We start from the raw sequence: 20,327 nt of genomic DNA, 5'->3' as shown, positions 1-20,327 counted from the left end.
TCTTTGGGTCCGGTCCTCCAGAGCGGTGCGTATAAAGTTGCAAACTTCACAGAAAGAGCAACACAGTCGTGCAGCACGTCCTTTTTAGGACGGCGCTCCGACTGTGCGTTTCTGGATGCGGTGGTTTCCTGTTCTCGGATGATGGGCACGAGCACTGCGTTGCATGTCTGGGGGGTCCAGCATGTTAATGCGCTGATCGCGGGCAGTTCATGTCGTCATTGCGATGCCATGACTGTTGCGCAGTAAAGATCGAGGCTAGCCTTTGCAAAAGGGCGAACCACCCCAGTTGTCCCCTGCTCTGCAGCGGGCACTCGGGCAGATCTGAGGGATTCAGAGAGATAATCCGTCGCCCACGGGCCCGCGGACCTCCCGCTCCTCTAAGCGCTCCATCCAAGCTTGGGGCGGGGGAAGCGATCTGTCTAACAGATGGTAGCCCTTACGCCCGATGACACCGGAGACCAGACGTCCACCGCGGCATCGGAGGGTGGGCTTTCATTGTCCGATGATGATCCAGACCCGCTCGCCCCCTTCGGGCTGGTGAGCGCTGTCACTACGGATCCTGAAACGGACATGTTAGCCGTGCTTTCCCGGGCTGCTTCAGCCGTGGGTTGGAGATGGTTTATCCCCCAGCTCCGCGGCCGGACCGACTAGAGGTGCGTTCCCTTCTTCCCGGAGGTGCACAGTAGGCTCACGCGGTCTTGTAAAGCACTTTTTTCTGCTCGTGCTGCGTGTCCCTCCACCCTAACCACTCTTGACGGTGGAACAGCCAGGGGGTATGTGGCGATTCCTCAGGTTGAGTGCGCGATGGCGGTAAATCCGCGCGGCGCCTCTTCTTGGCGGGGTCCGCCTCGTCTCCCATCCAAAGCCTGTAAGTTATCTACCTCCCTCGGAGCTAGAGCTTACATAGCTGCGGGCCAGGCTGCTTCCGCCTTGCATGCGATAGCCACCTACCAGCGCTACCAAGCGCAGGCGCTGGCCGAGCTGCACGAGGGTGGGTCCAACCCAGGCTTACGAGCTTCGCACCGCCGCCGACTTAGCTCTTCGGACTACTGAGTCCGCTGCGTGTGCGTTGGGGAGGACGATGTCCACATTAGTGATCCAGGAGCGCCACCCCTGGCTGATATGAGCGAAGTCGACAAAGTCCGCTTTCTTGACTTTCCCCATATCCCAAGCCATGTTCGGCGACACCGTCTGTGAATTCACCCAGAAATTCAAGGCGGTGAGAGAGCAGTTGATGGGTGATGTCTTATCGGGTCCGTAGCCCGCTCCGCCCGCCGTGCCATTCATACCTGCTCCTCGCTGAAGGCGCCCGCCTACGAGAGCTGCTCCGCCCCCGCACACGCCTCTGGCGAAGCGAGCGCGTCGGGCACCTCGGAAGCAGGCAGCCCCCCTGCCCAGAACGCCGCTAAGTCTGGCAACGGACGGCGAAGCGTCCCTGGGACAGGCCATCTAGAGAAGAGGGAACTTGCTCTTTCCCCGCTGGAGGGCGGGGCCCCATTTCACAACGGCACTTTTTACTGCCATGAAAACATTATGAAAGGGCACTTTTCACTTCCCCAGATGTGACAGCCCGAAATCTGCCAGTCTGGGACGCTATGCTTTCTAGCTTGCAGATTCGGTGCGTTTCGCCAGTGGCTCACGAGCGCTGGGAGGACGGTCTCCTTTCTCCCACCCCTCGAGCCTCCCCTCCGGAGCTCGGGTTCGGAGTGAGAGCAAATATCTCACCTCCAGCTTTTCCGTGGGACCCGCGAACTTCCCGGATCAGCACACCCACTCCGCGCTGCCCCACTGCTGGTACGTCAGCGATTGTAGCGATGGGTCCATTAGCGGGAGCTCTGCCTGCCTGGTTAGCGCGGGCCAGCTCTTCGCAGTGGCTCATACGCACAATCAGACTCGGCTATGCGATTCAGTTCGCGAAACGGCCCCCCAAGTCGCGGGTGTGTATTCACCAGGGTCAGCCCCCTGTCCGCCCTTGTCTTGCGAGAGGAGATTGCTGTCCTCCTGGCGAAGGATGCAATCAAGCCGCTCCCTCCAGCCGAGATGGAGAGCGGGTTTTACAGCCCACACTTCATCGTGCCCAAAAAGAGCGGTGGGTCACGGCCAATCCTAGATCTGCGCGTTTTGAACCGCTGCCTGCACAAGCTGCCGTTCAGAATGCTCACGCAGAAGCGCATCCTCCGGTGCGTTCGTCCTCTGGGTAGGTCTGCAGCATTAGACCTGATGGACGCGTATTTCCATGTCTCCACTCTTCCTCGCCACCGTCAGTTTCTGCGGTTTGCGTTTGAAGGTCGAGCTTGGCAATACAAAGCCCTCCCCTTCGGGCTCTCTCTGTCGCCGCGGGTCCTCACCAAGCCCGCGGAGGGTGCCTTAGCGCCCCTTCGGCTCGCGGGCATCTGCATACTCGATTTCTTTACGACTGGCTGATTTTGCCCTCTCTCGGAGCAATTGATTATGCACAGAGACAAAGTGCTCTGGCACTTCCACCTGTGGGGGTTTCAGGTCAACCGAGAAAAGAGCAAACTCGCCCCCGTGCAGAGGATCTCTTCTCTTGGGCTGGAGCTGGACTCGGTCACCATGGCAGCGCGCCTCTCCGGAGAGCGCGCTCAGCTGATGCTGTACTGTCTGAGAAAGCTCGACAGTAAAATAGTGGTCCCACTGAAACTATTTCAGAGGCTCCTGGGGCATATGGCATCCGCAGCCGCTTCATGCCGCTCGGATTATTCTATATGAGACCACTTCAGCACTGGCTTTATGATCGAGTCCCCAGAAGCGCATGGCACGCGCGCGCACACCGAGTCTCTGTTACTGCGCTGTGTCGCCGCGCCCTCAACCCTTGGAGCGACCCCTCGTTCTTACAGGCCTGGGTGTCTCTAGAACAGGCGTCCAGTCTTGTTGTCGTTTCAGCAGACGCTTCCAACACGGGCTGGGGGGCTGTGCATTGCGGGCATGCGGCTGCGGACTTGTGGAAAGGTACCCAGTTGCATTGGCATATCGCCTGGAGCTGTTGGCAGTGTTCCTCGCTCTCCACCGTTTTTTTCCGGTGCTGGAGCGGCAACACGTGCTGGTCAGGATGGACAGTACGGCGGCGGTGGCGTATATCAGCCATATGGGGGGTATGCGCTCTCGCCGCATGTCTCAGCTCGCCCGCCGTCTGCTCCTCTGGAGTCATCCGCGGCTGAAATCGCTGCACGCCATTCATATTCAGGCAAGCTCAACCGTGCAGCCGATGCGCTCTCACGGCAGCCTTAATGGAGAAGAATGGAAGACTCCACCCCGAGTCTGTTCAGCTGATATGGGCGCGATTCGGGGAAGCCCAGATCGATCTGTTGCTTCCCCCGAGATCGCTCATTGCCAGTTGTTCTTTTCCTGACCGAGTGCTCTCGGCACGGATGCACTGGCTTACAGCTGTTCTCGGGGCATGCGCATATACGCGTTTCCCCCAGTGAGCCTGCTCGCGCAGTTACTGTGCGAGGAGGGGAACGGAAGTGCCATACTCCGTCGCCATAATGACTGTCCCTTAGCTGTTTGAAAGTCTCTTCAGCTTAAAAGGATGGCGTCTGCTCGCTCCAGGTGTGCTTATATGCTGGGATAATTGGCAATGAAGTACACCTGTGCAAGCTTACGCTGCCAATTCATTGCATTCATTGGCCCGTTCAATACTCTTTCAGACAAGCGGCTTCTGAACCGAATCCTCCCATTTCGTGGATTTCAATCAATCCACTCGATGGCACTTCCGTTCCCCTCCTTGGGGAACGAAGGGTTACTTCTGTAACCTCGAACGTTTCATCTGTCATGTTCCTTTTCTAATATGCCAATGCCTTTTGTGCTTCTATCTAATTTTAATTTTTAGCTCCAGCCATTTATCTCTTTACCTCACACTCCAATGAAAGCCATTCAGTTGTAATCAGCAGCCTCTGAAGTGTGTTTAGCTGATGTTTCACCTGAGGGTTCAGCATTATACTGTTCTTGGTAGTAATTTGTTAGGGATTTTGTGTAATTATAATTCCTCCTTGTAGATGCTGCTGATTGGAGTGCCAGAGCTCAAGCCTGAAGCTATTGGGGCAGAACCTGCTCTGTTTGGCAACACCGATAACAAATAATGAATATTATGATTAGCCTGCCCTTTGGTGTATAGAGAGCTGCTTGATCACACGCACACACACACACAAAGTACAGAGCAGTGAATTTTAACTGGACATAAACCTCAATTGTTTGAAACTATATTAGAGCTTTTTTTAACTGTTCACACACAAAATTTTTCATGTCACACGGTTTCTGAAACCTCTTACTTAAAGAGCCCATTTTTTCCATTAAAAAGGTCATATTTTGGTTTTGGAGGAACAACATCAACAGTCTGATATGCATGCAAGGTCAAAAAACACTTTCATTAGCCCCTTTCACACAGTGATACCGGTAAATATCCGGAAAATTATGGAATGACATTACCAGTAAATTCAAAAAAGCACCATTCACACATGTGAGGATGATTTGATCTGGTGTTCGGTACCCAACCCTAATTATTAGGACTCATCACAGCAGAATTAACCGCTTTGTTTACCGACAGATACCCTTCCTGCTGCAAATCTTCCCAGAGCATGCACTACCGCATAAACCTGTAGTGCTGGGAAACACCCACAGACTCTCTCATTTAGATACGTTAAATGTGAGGTCACACTAGAGTTTGAGCATGCAAAATTTCTGTTATACACCACTGCGGAAAAAAAGGCCTGGATAAAACAAAATGATTAGACATTGATATTTGAGTGATTGCTTCATGATTTTATGGTATGTTTTGATCTTTTATTGCTCTCATACAATCACATGATGTGATCTTGCAGGTTGGAGTTCATCAAGCTTGAAACAGCAGTCATACTAGCATTTTAACAAGTGAAGCTTTGTCGTGTGACACTGTGGTGTGGAGCTCAATAAAACAAAATTATTAGATATTGCGGTGACGCAGTGGGTAGCACGTTCGCCACACAGCAAGAAGGACACTGGATTGAGCCTTGACTGGGTCAGTTGGCATTTCTGTGTGGAGTTTGCATGTTCTCCCCATGTTCGCGTGGTTTTTCACCCCTAGCTCCGGTTTCTCCCACAAGTCCAAAGACATGTGGTATATGTGAATTGTTTATGCTAAAACTGACTGTAGTGTATGAGTGTGTGTGTGTAAATGAGTGTATGTGGATGTTTCCCAGTGATGGGTTGTAGCTGGAAGGGTGTCCGCTGCGTAAAACATATGCTGGATAAGTTGGCGGTTCTGCTGTGGCGACCCCAGATAAATAAAGGTACTAAGCCGAAAAGAAAATGAATGAATGAATGATCAGACAATGATATTTGGACAATTGCTTTATATAGATTTTTTAATTTCTGTAAAGAGATGTCATGTCTTAATCTTCTGTTGATCTCATGCAATTACGTGATGTGATTTTAAAGGTCAGAGTTTGAAATGCTTTGAAAATGCACTTTAAGTTTTCTCTATTCAGATGTGTATGAATGGAAGTCTATGCGGTGGAAAGTGCAGTGTGTTACACTATACAGTCAATTTACTATATGCAATTCATCTTTACCACATGGGATAAAAAGTTAGCATTAACTCTACTCTATAAAAGATCTGGGTGTCATAATAGACAGCAATTTAACTTTTAAAAATCATTTATCCCATGTCACAAAAACTGCCTTCTTTCATCTGAAAAATATTGCTAAGTTACGAAGTATGCAATTCATCTCAGATGCAGAAAAGCTAGTTCATGCTTTTTTTACTTCTAGGCTGGACTACTGTAATGCTCTGTTTGCTGGCTGCCCAGCATCTTCTACTAACAAACTTCAATTAGTGCAAAATGCAGCTGCTAGAGTTCTTACCAGGTCTAGAAAATATGATCATATCATCACAATTTTATCCTCTTTACACTGGCTGCATGTTAAGTTTCGTATTGAGTTTAAAATATCACTTCTTACCTATAAAGAATTTAAAAACCTTGCTTTTAAACCTGTTTATCTAACCAACCTTCTGTCACACTATAATCCAACTCGCTCTTTAAGATCTCAAAACTCAGGGCTTCTGGTAGTACCTAGAATAGCAAAGTCGAGTAAAGGAGGTCTAGCCTTCTTATTTATGGCTCCTAAACTCTGAATTAGCTTTCCTGACAAGGCTCAGACACGCACTTCCAATTCAAAACTAGATTAAAGACCTATCTTTTTGGTAAAGCATACACTTAGGGCATCACTTAGCTGTATGATACATGAATGTGCTCCACACAGGTTTCTGCATCTTGTTTATATACACTATGAACAGTGTACACTATGATACTCATCCCGAGGCCCTCAGTGCCACTGATTCAATCCAAGACCAAATCTAAGTTGGTCATGCCCAACTAAGCCTGGTTTCTCAAGGTTTTTTTAATTCCTTACTTTCGACAATTAGTGAAGTTTTTTCCTCGCTACTGTTGCCACAGGCTTGCATAATTCGGGATCTGTAAAGCTGCGCATCGATGGATTTGCTCTTTAGTGTTTGGACCAAGTGTGCCGCAAGCCTGCGTTTGAGTGAAGGTCTCGGCTGTTAGATCGCCCCCTGGGGGCTGGCTGCAGTACAAGTCATAAAGCCCTCCTCCTCCGTGGTAATAAAGGAGACTTGAGCCCAAATAAAAAAAATAATTACACTTGCAATACTGTCCCGAAAGATGGTTCTGGTCGATTAAGGCACTGGTTATTGTGCTGAAATAGGTGCAGATCTTCATTTTTGTAAACAGTTTGTTTTTAGCAGTAATTTAATGCTGGGCGTGTCATCGTGATTGACAGCTGTGATTGACAGTTTCTCAAAGCAGACCGTCTGAGCTTCGGCAGGAGACTGAAGTGTTATTATTCGATTTCTGTGTTATTTTACCATGATATAATGAGTTCAGCAGTAAACTATAGTTTCTGATCTGGTGGAACACAGTTTATTCGCTAAGGTCAGGGCTTTTTTTCGGGCTTTATTAGTTTGCTTATACACGCCTAACCACCCAGATAGCAAAATACACTCGAGCCAGTTCTCGCCTACCAGAGACTTACCCCTCAGACTGACTACCTCTGCTGGATATACTCAGGATGCCTATGAACTCACTGCCCAATTCCAGCCCGAGTCAATCGAGCCAGATGCGGCTGACGCTGCCGCATGCGAGCCGGAATCAGCCCGCGACGCAGCGAGTAGGTTATGTCCACTGCGGCCCGGAGCTGCCGTGATTGAATCTTCATTATATAAGCCCTCATCTTTGTTAACGTTATTACAACCATTTGTGTTGATATGACAGCAAACGCAGGCTACTATGTAAACGCAAAGTGTAGCACTGAGTTTAACCTTTAAATAAAAATGAAAACAGCATACATCGCACAGGAGATCAGTGGCAGTAATTCTCTTTATATGTCTAAAATAATAATCTCCACGTTGATCCCCTGTAAGGGTATTTGAACTTGCTTTACAGGACGTCTCTGCATTTTAAGTTTTGGCATGTTATTAAGTAATCTACTGAATTTGCTGTTATAAAACATTATTGAAACCGAATCTTATATAGTCTAATAGAGCTGTAAATGTTTGATATTATTTATTTACATCATTTACTGTTGGCGTATTATTTGACAACTCCAACTAAACATTAAAATGAATGTAAATTCCTCTTTGCCAGATATAATGAAGGCATCGAATAAACCAATCGAAAACGAAGGCAAAAAAATGTAAGAAATAAACAATTCAAGCGAAAATCAATAAACAATATACTAGCGATGTTGCAGCACATTGTATTAATAGTGCAAAGTTTTTTTTTTTGCACAAATTGACAAATTGCAGGGTTGGGATGTATAAATATCCTGTTGATATTTAGTAATCTTGCTGTATTTATCTTCTAAAAGCCCGATTGTTCCCGCCTGGTAAATCGTTAGGGTGTGTAGGCTATTTTGGGTTCTGTTGATGGCTAATTAAATATAAAAACCTTTCCTAAAATGTACGTGTTGTTTATATGTTATTGTTCATATTTTACAAGTGTTATTTCTACCCCTATGAAGATAACAAATACTAACAACCCTGTTATAAGAGAATATATTATTTGTGCTCATGTTCAGGCTAGAGTGTATAAAAGATCGTTTATGTCTGCAGTCCAGCATGTTTTGCTTTTATTAAAGTTTAACAGCTTACATCACAGCCTTTTAAAGCTGTATATTATTCTGTGTTTTTAAATGTAAGTGCTTCTATTTACAGCAGCGAGCCTTTGTTATAGTGCAGATACCGGAGGTGGAGTGAGATGTTTGGGGGAGCGTGGTTGATTTTACATAAAGCGTTTGATTGGAAGCTCGATTGCGCTCATTTTCGCGGCTCCTCCTCTGGCTCCATCAGACAGTCCTTTTGCGCATGTCCAGGCTCCAATTTCAGCAGTCTTTTGCGACAGTTTGTGCCCGTCAAGCAGGCGTTTTGCCCTCAAGGCGTTCAATGGGAAAAGGGGCTGTCGTGTCGTCCATATTTTTTACAGTCATTGGTTTGGACTCTCAGTAGTGATTATCAAACCACACTGAACTAAGCTAACTGAACTGAACTTAAACACTGAAAACTGAACTAAACGGATTTAATTTACTATGTTCTTCTATGTAAAACTGCTTTGACACAATCTACATTGTAAAAGCGCTATAGAAATAAAGTTGAATTGAATTGAATGGAATTGTTGGGTAAAGTCAGGACATTTTTTTTTTTTTTTTTGCTGAGAGGTGACATTGTTACCTACTAAGCCACTGTGCCACACATTGAATTAAAAATTCAATTTAATAATTTAAATGCCAATTGCGAGTCTGCATCTTTTAAAAGTCCAAAAAGGCCAAACTGAGTGCTGTTAAAAGAAAAGGTCTAATGGCAAATATGTTCACTTTGGTGAATTTATGTACACATTAAAATTGACACAATAACATTCTGCACCTCTAATGTCATGTTTCTGACACAGTATGGATAAAACAGCTCTATTCCACTTAACCTCTGAGTGTTTAAAGGTGAGGTTTATCATTTGAAGCACTTTATATGCTCATGTGCATTTGAGTGTATGTTTGTATTGCAAGGTAAGTGCACATAAACACATCAGATTAGTCTTTCCTTAATGTGAATGAATCTAATCTGGATTTTCAGAGCTCAGTTTGAAGGGAGCAGGCAAAGTTCAATCCATGATCCAGTTGCCTGGTTTGGTCATAAACTGCTTTCATATGACTCCCCCTGAAAATATCCAGATTAAATTTAATCCATACTGCCCATTAGATTAAGAGTGGGATTGGTTATAGAGATAATTCTGATCTTCCACGTGTAATCTCCCCGCTGTGCGGTGTCTTTTCCAAATGCATGACTCTTAAAAGCGAGCGCCAGGGCATTTGTCAGCTTCCTGCCACTCAGACAGTGATAGATATATGCAACCTTTAGCTTCTGATGCCTCAGCAAGAGGAAGAGATAAAAAGGTAGGCACTTTTCTCTATTACCAGGAAAGAATGGAATGCAATGAGATTGTGGATAAACAGAGAAAGAGAGAGTGAGATAGAGGCAACTTTACTTTGATATGGAAACTATTTGTCTACCCCTTCTCCTCCAGTGCTTTCATTTGCCTGTCCTCTACTCCCTTCATAATCATCTTATTTTCTTTCCTACTTTTTTTTTACACAGAGCATTCAGAAAGCAACACTAAAGTTTCCAGGGTGACAAAAGTTCTCTTTGAAAAGTTTCTATGATGCTGCTTCCACCTGTCCAATGACTTACCATAGGCCAACATTTAGAAAGGAGTGGATACATACAAAAAATTGACAGTCAGAGGTTTTTGATAGATGTCTTTTACTGTATGCTTACTATAGCTGGGTATTGTCATTTTCTTTGCTCTAACCTGACATGGAAAAAACATGATTGCAGACTTCTCTTTTTTTACCTATTAGTTGACAGCCCTCAAAACATCCTTAAGCCCTGGTCAGATCCATAGACTAAAAAATTTGGACGTTGCATCTGTGACGTCACCCATAGGGTTCTGAACACTGCAAAATAAGCTACAAGTAGGCACAGCCAACTGTTGCCATTTTGTTTGCACGTCATCGCACTGACCGGGTAAAGATCATGGGATACCAAACAAGGGCAAAGAGGGGAAGAGTAAGAGGAGCTACAGACACCTGCTGGCATTTTGCTTAAACTGGCTTAGAGACAAAAGTGAAGTTTATTCATAAACTAATTTCGGGAGGATCACGTGCTTATGATTTATCACGGCTGGTCTCGAATTTGTTAATCAGTATCTTCCAATCATTCAAGACCTAAGCCACTATAAATAACCACAGTTTTCAATTCACTTTATCTTCGTTTGGAAGAAAACCCCCTCCTCCCCTTTTTCCTCCTCCTTTACCTCTGACTGGGCGACACGGTGGCCCAGTGGTTAGAACTGCGAGCCCCACAGCAAGAACACCACCGGCCCTGGCCCCCTAGGACCGGCGGATGTTTCTGTGAGGAGTTTGTATGTTCTCCCCGTGTCCGCGTGGGTTTTCCCCGGGTGCTCCGGTTTCCTCCCACCATCCAAAGACATTCAATTTACATAAAAAACCAAGCATTTATCTAACTCCTGTGTTCCCTTAGCTACAGCAGCGGGGGAGTTCTGAGATCCACCGAGCTCGGGCTCCTCTCTCGCTCTGCCAAACGGGAGGAAGCCCCGGACTCGAGGAGTCCTTGAGCTTAGGGCTCTCTCCCGGGACAGCATGCCAAACAAGCTTTTATAAATCATCAGCTAAGTGTGAACTCTTGAATTTTCTTTGAGAGAACGCTTAATACTTCATTACCTGCGACTCGTTTGTGTTCTGACCACCTGTGCTCAGTTGTACACTGTGTAAATAAAGTGTTAAGACTTTTAAAAACACTGTTGTAACATTGAGCCACTAAACATTGTTCTTAAGATGTTTTTCTACTGGAGGAAAACGCAAACTACTTCCAAATACTTCAGATATAGTCTGTGTTAGTAAATGCAAGGCTATTAATGAAATCAAGGCATAAAACTGTATGACAACGCTTTAGATGACTGTTTTAAAGCCTACAGCTAATCAGTCTGACAAATTCTGGAGTGCATTACAGCTCTAAAGAAAATTATAAATTATAAATGATCTTAAATAAAACAAATACATTTATAGAGATGGTGCATACGTGTATAATTTGACTCACCTGGGAAATGGAGGCCACATGAATGGTTTGTGAGCACAAGAAAGTGCACACAGCATGCTATAGTATCTGATAATTGCAAGAAATAATTCCAAAAGGCAACTAACTGTGTAAACAAACATTAACCAAAACAAAAAATATGATGTATATGCTGAGCTCAGCGGCTAAATAGCCAGAATCAGCTGAGGTGGCAAGACAGTGAGCAGTGAGACCTAGCTGTCACTCAAGCGGCCACGCCCTTAATTATGCATACTTAATATAACTTAATAAATACAAAACATATGAGTTCTAAAAAAATGTACCACCTCACAGTTGTCAGAAAGTGGAATCATGGCTATTTGCACCAAAGCCATCTTTTGTATCAGGCTGTAAACATGTTTTTATCAGCTGTAAAATTGGCCAATTTACCAATGCAGTCAGAAATCATCTGGATTTTCTGGAGCCAGCCTCCCAAGGTGAGTCGATGAATTGCAGCTTTAGTTACTTCCGTATTGGCTTCCTGAGGGAGAGCTGGACGTTGCCGCTTGGTCAGATCTCACCATTTTCGAACATTTTCACCATGATTTTCTTTACGCAGGGTGTCGTGGGGAGTTATAAACGACAAATGAACATCGTGACACATCTCATTTAATATGGCATAGTTTGCAACAAACGATACCATGTCTGCGACGTCTCACAACACCATCTCAGAAATTGTAGCATGTTTAGTTTTTCCCGATCTTCACTACGAGTTCCATCAAGTGGGTAACACTGCAATAGGAGCACATCATTTCTCGGTTATAGCCGCAGACATGCTGTTAATCTTTGGGTCAGGTAATCAAAAAATAGGCTGCATATTTACTTATGGGTGGGTCTTGGGTGGTTAAGATCAATCATCGGTTATGCAAACTTTAACTACTTTTTCTAAAAGATTAAAGTGTTTTAAGCAGTTTCATTTGACAAACTGGCACAAATATGCCGGCATCTCCATTCTCACAAGGAGTTTCTGAGTTCTCTTAGCCTTCCAACTGAGTTCGTTCTTCTGGGGTAATCTGGAAACACGTTCAGTGCTTCGAATACATTGTAAAAGCCTTTCTTGCTTATTCAAATTACTTGATTAAACTAATTAAATTGAAACTAACCGGCGCAATGGATGATTTTGTCATTAAAAATTAAAATAGTTTAATAAGTTTATCTGAAACGGAATATTTCACTTTAATTTTATTTAGTCTAGATTCTATTTTTTTAACATACCAGTTTGTGCACTAAAGCATATAGCAGACTGGTTTTAAAGCACTTCTCCTCGTTTTTTCTTGTTCATCTAGTAGATAACTGACCAACAAAAAATACATTAAAATATGATGAAAATTATACCAAATCAAACAAAATTTGTTTAAAAAAGAAAATTTTTCCAAAACTATATATACAAATTTTTTGTTTTTGTTTGTGCCCATCCAACTGTGCAGGTGGATGATTTGTTTCGCTCTTATTAGTAAATAAGAATTTAATTAATGCTTCACTGTAATTGTTTCACAAACCTCTGTACTATTTGCTCAAATTTTAATATGTCATTATTTTGTCTTGAGCATCCGATTTTTCCTTGCTGCTGATGGGCTATCATTTTGCTCGTCTCACTCGGGCCATGTTCAATTGAAGTAGAGTTTTATAAGCAATCTATGGCTGGAAAATATATACGTTTAGATTTAATAGAGAATATCTTAATATTAAAAAGGAGATATACGATTGATCTTGATCCCAAAGTTAAAATGAATTACTTGAAATAATGTGGCCTAGTTGTCAGCAAGCATCAGTGTTTATTGAGATTAACATAAGATAAAAAAAAAAAAAAACATTGAAACTATTAAGATGAGAAATATTGTTACAGCAACACTCGTTGTAGATGTCATGGGATGACTGATTGTGAAGGAATGTGTAGTCTATTTGTTACCACGACAAGTCAAGATTTTATAAAGACAAAATCATGTTATCTGAAATAGTGACTTTCGTAACTGACAATAGAAATCGTGTGATCTGACTGGGACTTACAAACTTATATTGACAAGTGTACTGGTGCTACAGTATACTTAAGAGTCTATATCTACCATTAGTTGCATATACATGGACTATAATTATCTGTCTGTAATGCAAGTAGTAGTCTAAGTCAAATAAAAAGGTACATGCAACCATACTAATTGAAACAAAATTGGTAGTAATATTTAATTTGGAACATTAGAGGTGGTTTACATTTTCTAATTTGATTACTATGACCTGTAAACCCTTGTTTGGTTTAATTAGTTTAGCAGTGTGCAGTGATGTAGAAATGTAACAAGGACAAGTGGTAAAAGATATGTTTTTTCAGACTTTCATCAACGACCTTGTTTTTGTATGATGCAAGGTATTTTTATTACTTGAAAAAGGAAGGCAATGTGGCACAAATGTTTATATGCCCATACTTTTATGCCAAGCATTTTTCACAAAAAAATTTATCAGGTTTGGTTCAGACATCTGGGCTGGCCATTTCATTATTTTAACATTTTCTCTGCCAAATGTTTGGTATTGGGCCCAATTAAAGTAAACATGCTCTTTTTCAATAAAGTGAACTTTGCCAACTGTCTTTTCTGGATGACCAGCTTTTTGGTGGTGGTAGTTAGTGAGACTGCTTTTTCAGGTACCTGCATTTCTGATAAAGTTGTGTCAGCGTCAAAACATTTGAGACACTTTACTAAGCTGTCAAACCAATTGTAGCGCTGAACCAATTAGCACAATTAGCATGACAACTTCAAATCAACACATTGAATTGTCAATATATGTTTTCTTATGTTCATCATGTCTTTTCATCATGTTTTAACAGTCTGACAAGATACAGTACAACCCTAAATGATTATTAAAAGTTGTACATTGCAAATTTGGCTTTAAATAGGCTTTGTCATGTAATTAAAGAAATTACCATCAATTACTATGAGGTGTTTTCAGAAAGTATTGTCTACTTTAATCAGTGTTTCTTTTTAATTATTTCATTGTACTTTTATAAATATTCATTCATTCACTCACTCATTTTCCTTTAGCTTAGTCCCTTATTTATCAGGGGTCGCCACAGTAGCATGAATCACCAACTCATTCATTCATTCATTCATTTTCTTGTCAGCTTAGTCCCTTTATCAATCCAGGGTCGCCAAAGCAGAATGAACCACCAACTTATCCAGCACGTTTTTATGCAGCGGATGTCCTTCCAGCCACAACCCATCTCTGGGAAACATCCACACACACACACACACACATACCCACACACTCATACACTACGGACAATTTAGCCTACCCAATTCACCTGTACCGAATGTCTTTGGACTGTGAGTGAAACCGGAGCACCCGATTGGATTGTGGGGGACATTTAGAGGAAGCCCACTCAAACACGAGGAGAACATGCACACTCCTAAATATAACTCCTATAAATATTGTGCTTCCTAATGTTACTCATGAAATGTGCTTAGGAATATAATCTTTTACTCCTGATGGGAAAACTTCAAATAAGATCAAACAGTGTTCTCTGATTTTGACCTCCACTGCAAGTTTGATTTTATGAGTAAGAATTTTAATCTGACTGAAATAAAGGTCAGTTAGTAATCACCTAGCAACCACCTTAACATTGAGTTGGTTAGTTTTGCAGAAGCAAGCGCTTACTTACATTTTCTTCAGGAAATATAAAAATTTAGTTTCTCGCTCCCGTTTCCCTTGATAATTGAAATCCTTGAGTTCTATTCCGGTCATAGTTAAATCTGTTACACGAGGCCTTGGAGGCGGTGGATAACCTTACAGGTTCACTATGTACCATTTATATCATTCTCATAGAACATTCTCTCGCCTCGCAGTTCTCAGGAATAGCAGGCGGAGAAATGGAAAAATCGACACAAGCATAAAATATAAAGCTTCATCGACTTTTTGCTTTAACTTAAAAATTCTGTCTCACTCAGAGGTGTCATGTACCTGTGTTTTGAAGGAGAGCTCAAACTTTGAGGAAGTTTGTTTTAAATTTCTTTTGATTTAAGTGTCTGGATGATAAAGTTTCCTTATAAACATTGATGGCTTCGGTAAAGACCATTATCAACAACATTTTTAGGAAACTGAACAACTTTTTTTGGGAACTCAAAACATGATTTAAAGTGCAGTTTAGTACAATGTTAAGACATTTTTAAAAATGAATACTGTTTTTAACTTTGTGTTTAATTGTTTTTTAAATTATATATATGAGCATAAGAGAGTACTTTACCAAAAACGTACACCAGGATGTTTTAAAACTGATACATATATTTATACATCCTGGTGTACGTTTTTTTATGAAGTTGCATATTGGCATCCATATATATGTCAGTCATATATATGTCAGGCTGTCAGTAAACATGTCAAACCAACAATCAAAGATCATCGTCATCATCATTTTAGCCTAGGATTTCAGAAATCTTTTAGGATGTCCCAAATTTGTCTCAGACGACAAAATCACGGCTGAAGTCTTACAGTGTGAACTGGGCTTTAGGGAGGCAATAATTATGGATTTCAGTTGTATGATTATAGTCTAAGGGATAATCATGGTTTTTCAGTTCAAACAGGTTGTTGAAGGTGGGAAGGAGATTGTCTTAGCGGATGTGAGAGGATGAGTGCAAAGAGTAGTTTATGAAATTGTACCTCCTTCCATACTCGCCTTTCCTGAATCCGATTGTCTAGTTTTATGAAAAGTGGATTTAGCATGTGGTGATGTAGCTGAGGAATCATACCAGGGCTGCATATGGCACACAAGAGGCTTCTTCGTCCTTTGCGTCAGGAGAGACAATATTGTATTGCGAAGTGTTTTGGCCTGACCCAGCCCAACGACAAGAAGAAGCAAATTTATTGAGATGTGAACCCACACTGTTTTCACGGTTTGATTCGGTTACAATTATTATGCCAATGATAATGTTCAATTCGATATCTCTGTGCATCCCGGTGCATTGATAATGCCTCCCATACACAGTTTTATATTTTCTTCACAGCAGCAATTATTGTATTAAAATGTATAAATATATTTATGTACTATTTGTAATATAATTTTGTCCTTTAATACAAACAGTCAGATATATAAACTGTACCTTTACACAACACAAGCATGTATAGCAAATAATATAAACAAATATAAATATCCTGCTTTCTTTCTGATCCTTGTTTACCAAGTTCTCTTACACCCCTTTGATTGATCACACACTCAACACAAAGGGCTGCGATTGGCTCTTGCGCACTGGTGCTCTTCAGATGAGTGACACTGATAAACGGCAGCAGTGATCAGAGTGGATCCATGATAGACACGGTGGAGAAAACTCAGACATGCGCTTGTGTCTGTATCCAGAAGTAGCCCTGTACCAGGTGAGAGGAGACGAAAAGTTATGCCAGCAGGTTAAATGGGCCAGAGTGAGAGAGAGAGATAAATAGAGTTTATTGTCATTCTCTCAGTCGCAGTAAAATAGGGGCTTCTGCTGTTAATGTCAGTAAAAGACTGTCCAGCAAACACACACGCAGTGAAATTGTGCAGTTTCTGCACTTTTAAGTAGTTGTAGCGTTGTAAATATTATGATTATTACTGAACCGATACTCATTTGTCCGCATCTGCATCACAGTGCACCAAAGAAACAATTCATTTTCAAATTTCCATCTTTGATTTTTGTCCTTTCTAGTATTGCATACTGTAGCACAGTGCATTGTAGGGTCCCTACTGTACAATGAACAAATTTTATGGCCCTGAACATTGAAATACAAAATTTACTTCTCCCTGGGAACTATATGTTTTAATGAATGTGTTTTCTGTTTTGTGTTGTATTGTTTACTGACTGCTTGATAGTGTATATCATTTTGAGAGCAGTGCTTGGTATTAAACACAGGTAAAAAGTTTAATTTTGCAAGAGAAGTCAAAGGTTTTGTTATTAGTGCTTGAAGATGAGGTTTTGTGTTTATTGGTGTAAGAAAATGGAGCAAGAGTTCAGAAATTGTGTTTTAGCAATTGAGAAAAACAGTAAACTAAAATTAAATTGATTACATTTTAAATAAGTCTTTTGTTAAAGATCTAGTTAAATCTTGACATTGAATTGAAAATCCAGCAAACGTTAAAAAATAAAGAAATAAAAAAACAGACAGGACTTGTTTAATTGTGCTTCTGTCTGTATTACCAGAAGTTGCCTCCGATTCCTAACAAGTGTGTGTGGCTGAAGCTGTTTCTGAAGTGCTGCTCCTCTGGCTTACTCGCACTATTAAGCCCAGAAGGTAGAAGCCACATGAATAACCATGAATACTGCACGCTGAAGCCAAGCTTTCCCCTTTCACTCTCTCTGTCCGCAAGCTCCGCCTGTGCTGCCCTATAAGAGTGTTTGTGTGTTCAGATTGGGTACCAGCAGGCAGTACAGCCTCTCTTTTTCAGTATCTCTCTTTCTTTGCCTCCCCCTCCTCCTCCTCCTCCTCTTCTCTCGGTCGCTCAGCGATTGAAAGAGAATGTGAGTAAAGCAAAAGAGGCAGGCGTGTTTTATCAGATGGCTCTTGCCGTCCTGATTCAGAAAGCTCACTGCCTCTGGTAGAGCTCAAACACGGAAAGAGAGAGAGAAAGAGAGAGAGTGCAAGGTACTTCAGGAAATTGAAACCGCTTCAGTTAGAACTTTTTTTTTCACTCCTCTCTCTTTAAAACTTTCCATCCAGCCTCTCTCGCTCTTACTTCTGTGTTGTCATTTGAAAGTTTGACAAACTTTGCAGCAATGCTGTGACAACAGTGCAAAGGGGTCTAGGAAGACAGATATCAGGATAGAAGAAGACAAAAGTGCACTGTGACCAGCAACTCCTGGCTGGATCGCCAAATTCGGGGTCTCCACCGCAGGACAGAAGGGAACAAACTGCCACCTGCCTCCCCTGCAGCTGTGCGTGAGGTAGGCTTTAGTCACATGCCCTATTTTCCCCCCTCTTTCTTTTCTCTCTCGTTCTTGCTCCCTGTGCTCAGCTGATGTAACCGCACACTGGGAGTTCTTCAGAACAACCAATTTGATGTTCCACATTTGCGAGTATAGGTTCTCCCTCCCTCCCTTTCTGTTCGCTCTCCACTTGCTCATTCTTAAAGGAGCAGCTGGCTCTTTGCCTTGGCTTGTGTTACTGTGCATACAGTGCATGTGTCATTTTTCTGTGATTTCTGTGCTTGTATGTGGGCTCACGGGTGTTGTTGATATTATTGGTTCACTGACTGACTGACTGACTGACTGACTTACTGGAGAGTTTCTGAAAGAAAGGGAGGGACAGAGTTACACCCAGTTCCCTCCACAGACACGCTCATGTGTCAGAGAGAGGAAGCCTGCTGATGACAGGTTGGAGATATCTTGAACTCTCAAAAATCTCAACCTTACATGCTCTGTAATAGATTACATGTATTTTTTTTTTTTTTTTAAAGCGCTATCAAAAAGGCAAACATGTTTGGACACAGTTATTCTTTTTTTCCTCCGAATAATAGTAAAGTTGTGAATAGCAATGTTATGGCCAAACAAAGTTGCTTCTTGAAAGTTATCGTCTTTTAGTGTATTATAAAACTGTCCTTTCAATCCAATGCGCTATGAGATCCATCATGGGATGCTTATTAATCAGTATTAAATGTATGCCACTTATTAGATGGTTTTGTAAATAAACTCATATTTAATTTAGTAATACGTATTTTAGCCTCAACCATTCACTCCAAAGGATTTTATGATCTTTAAAAATGGATACAATGATCAACTGAAGTGTATGCAAAATTTCAGGTAATAAGTAAGCAAACACACCATCCAATAACTGACAAATGGTAGGCAAAAGTCTTTTTTGCTTTTCAATATATGAAACAATAAGGTGTCATATTGACTAGGGCTGCACAATATGTCATTTCAGCATCAATACCGCAATGTGTGTGTCTGCAATAGTTACATCGCAGGATATGCAGTGTTGAGTCTGGATTAAAGTTGATCAACATTTGAGAATACATGAGATTTGTGGAGTCATTGCAAAGTATAACCATATCCGAGTGTAACTTTATCATCTGTGTGTGTGTGTGTGTGTGTGTTTTAAATGGCATTTCATGAGAGTGTAAAGCAATCAGCAATATAACGTACAACATTTGTGACTTAAATAAAGAATTAATATGAATTTATTCAGATTTTTTACTGACTTGTTAAAAAAAATAAATAAAACCTAACTTATTAATAAAATAAGGACTATACAGTTTTGTTTGACATTTTTATTTGTTTATTTCTGTTCCTTAATACTCTGACTCTCTGGAAACCATAATCAATGTTTATTTTTTCCCCGTTGCTCTATTGTAATTATTCAATTTGTTTATTATGTTTTTTTTATACATGATTCACAACCTTATAAAATCACTCTAATCAATACAAGTGATTTTTTTCCCATAGAGCTATTTATACCATCTTGTGAAATAATATTTATATTGCAATAGATATCGCAGAAAAACAACATATCACAATGTCAGATTTTTCCAGTATTGTGCAGCCCCAATATTAACAGTCTTTCAGTATTTACAGGGCTTTAGACTTGAAGTTATTTCAAATAACGCCTTTAAATAGCTTTAATTGTGCTGGTAAATTTTAATATATTGTTCAGACATGTTTTTGACTGATTCACTGAGCATGCAAGTGTATAGCAGCTGAAGCACGTTTATTCATTTGGCAAAATGATTCAGCACTTAATTATTATCTATTGGTCTCATGAATCCCTGGTGAGGAAAATTCTGCATTTATTTTAAAAGAATGCATTTTGTATTTTGGGCAATTTAGATCTTCAGTCTTTTTGCAGACTACACTTGTCATGTTTTGTGTTTGTTGTTGCATGCGACCAGTGTGAAAAATGCAATTTAAAAACATGCATTGTCTTTATTGTATAATTTTTTAGCACCCAGTGCTCCTCATGAAATTCAATTCTCAAGGCAAACTCACAACTCAGCTAAATGCGATTTCTTTTTTTCCGTGGCACTGCAGATTTAAATAGCAGTCCTGGATAAGCTGCATATCTTACTTTATGCTATGATAAGGACTACTTTAGATTATATCTTTGCTAACAAGACTTGCTGAGCTGACATAAAAAAGCCTCGTTCACTTCTCTTTTTTTTTTAAGGAAGCGAAAGAAGTGCCATCGCTTA

The 20,327-nt window shown here is 41.6% G+C and overlaps 2 protein-coding genes across 15 annotated transcripts in view; one reads left to right on the top strand and one right to left on the bottom strand.

Moving 5' to 3' along the window:
- The window catches only part of sulf2b (sulfatase 2b), a 544,470-nt gene that overhangs the window by 177,319 nt on the left and 346,824 nt on the right, over positions 1 to 20,327 (top strand). For 5 of the 14 annotated variants that reach the window (XR_015522629.1, XM_087305143.1, XM_087305170.1 and 2 more), the window contains exon 1: positions 17,720 to 18,084. The exons of 6 other annotated variants lie outside the window; for them this stretch is intronic. The gene's annotated coding sequence lies outside the window, so the exon portion shown is untranslated. Of the gene's footprint in view, positions 1 to 17,719; positions 18,085 to 20,327 lie in introns of those variants that run through there. 3 more of the 14 variants (XR_015522630.1, XM_087305145.1, XM_087305164.1) reach the window with 1 other exon arrangement.
- Positions 1 to 20,327, bottom strand: part of LOC147831263 (uncharacterized) — a 353,683-nt gene that overhangs the window by 18,221 nt on the left and 315,135 nt on the right. The gene's annotated exons all lie outside the window — the stretch shown is intronic.

This window comes from Danio rerio, chromosome 23, assembly GCF_052040795.2.
Source record: "Danio rerio strain M-AB ecotype USA chromosome 23, GRCz13ab, whole genome shotgun sequence".
Lineage (NCBI taxonomy): Eukaryota > Metazoa > Chordata > Actinopteri > Cypriniformes > Danionidae > Danio > Danio rerio.
This window is presented reverse-complemented; position numbering and strand designations above follow the sequence as displayed.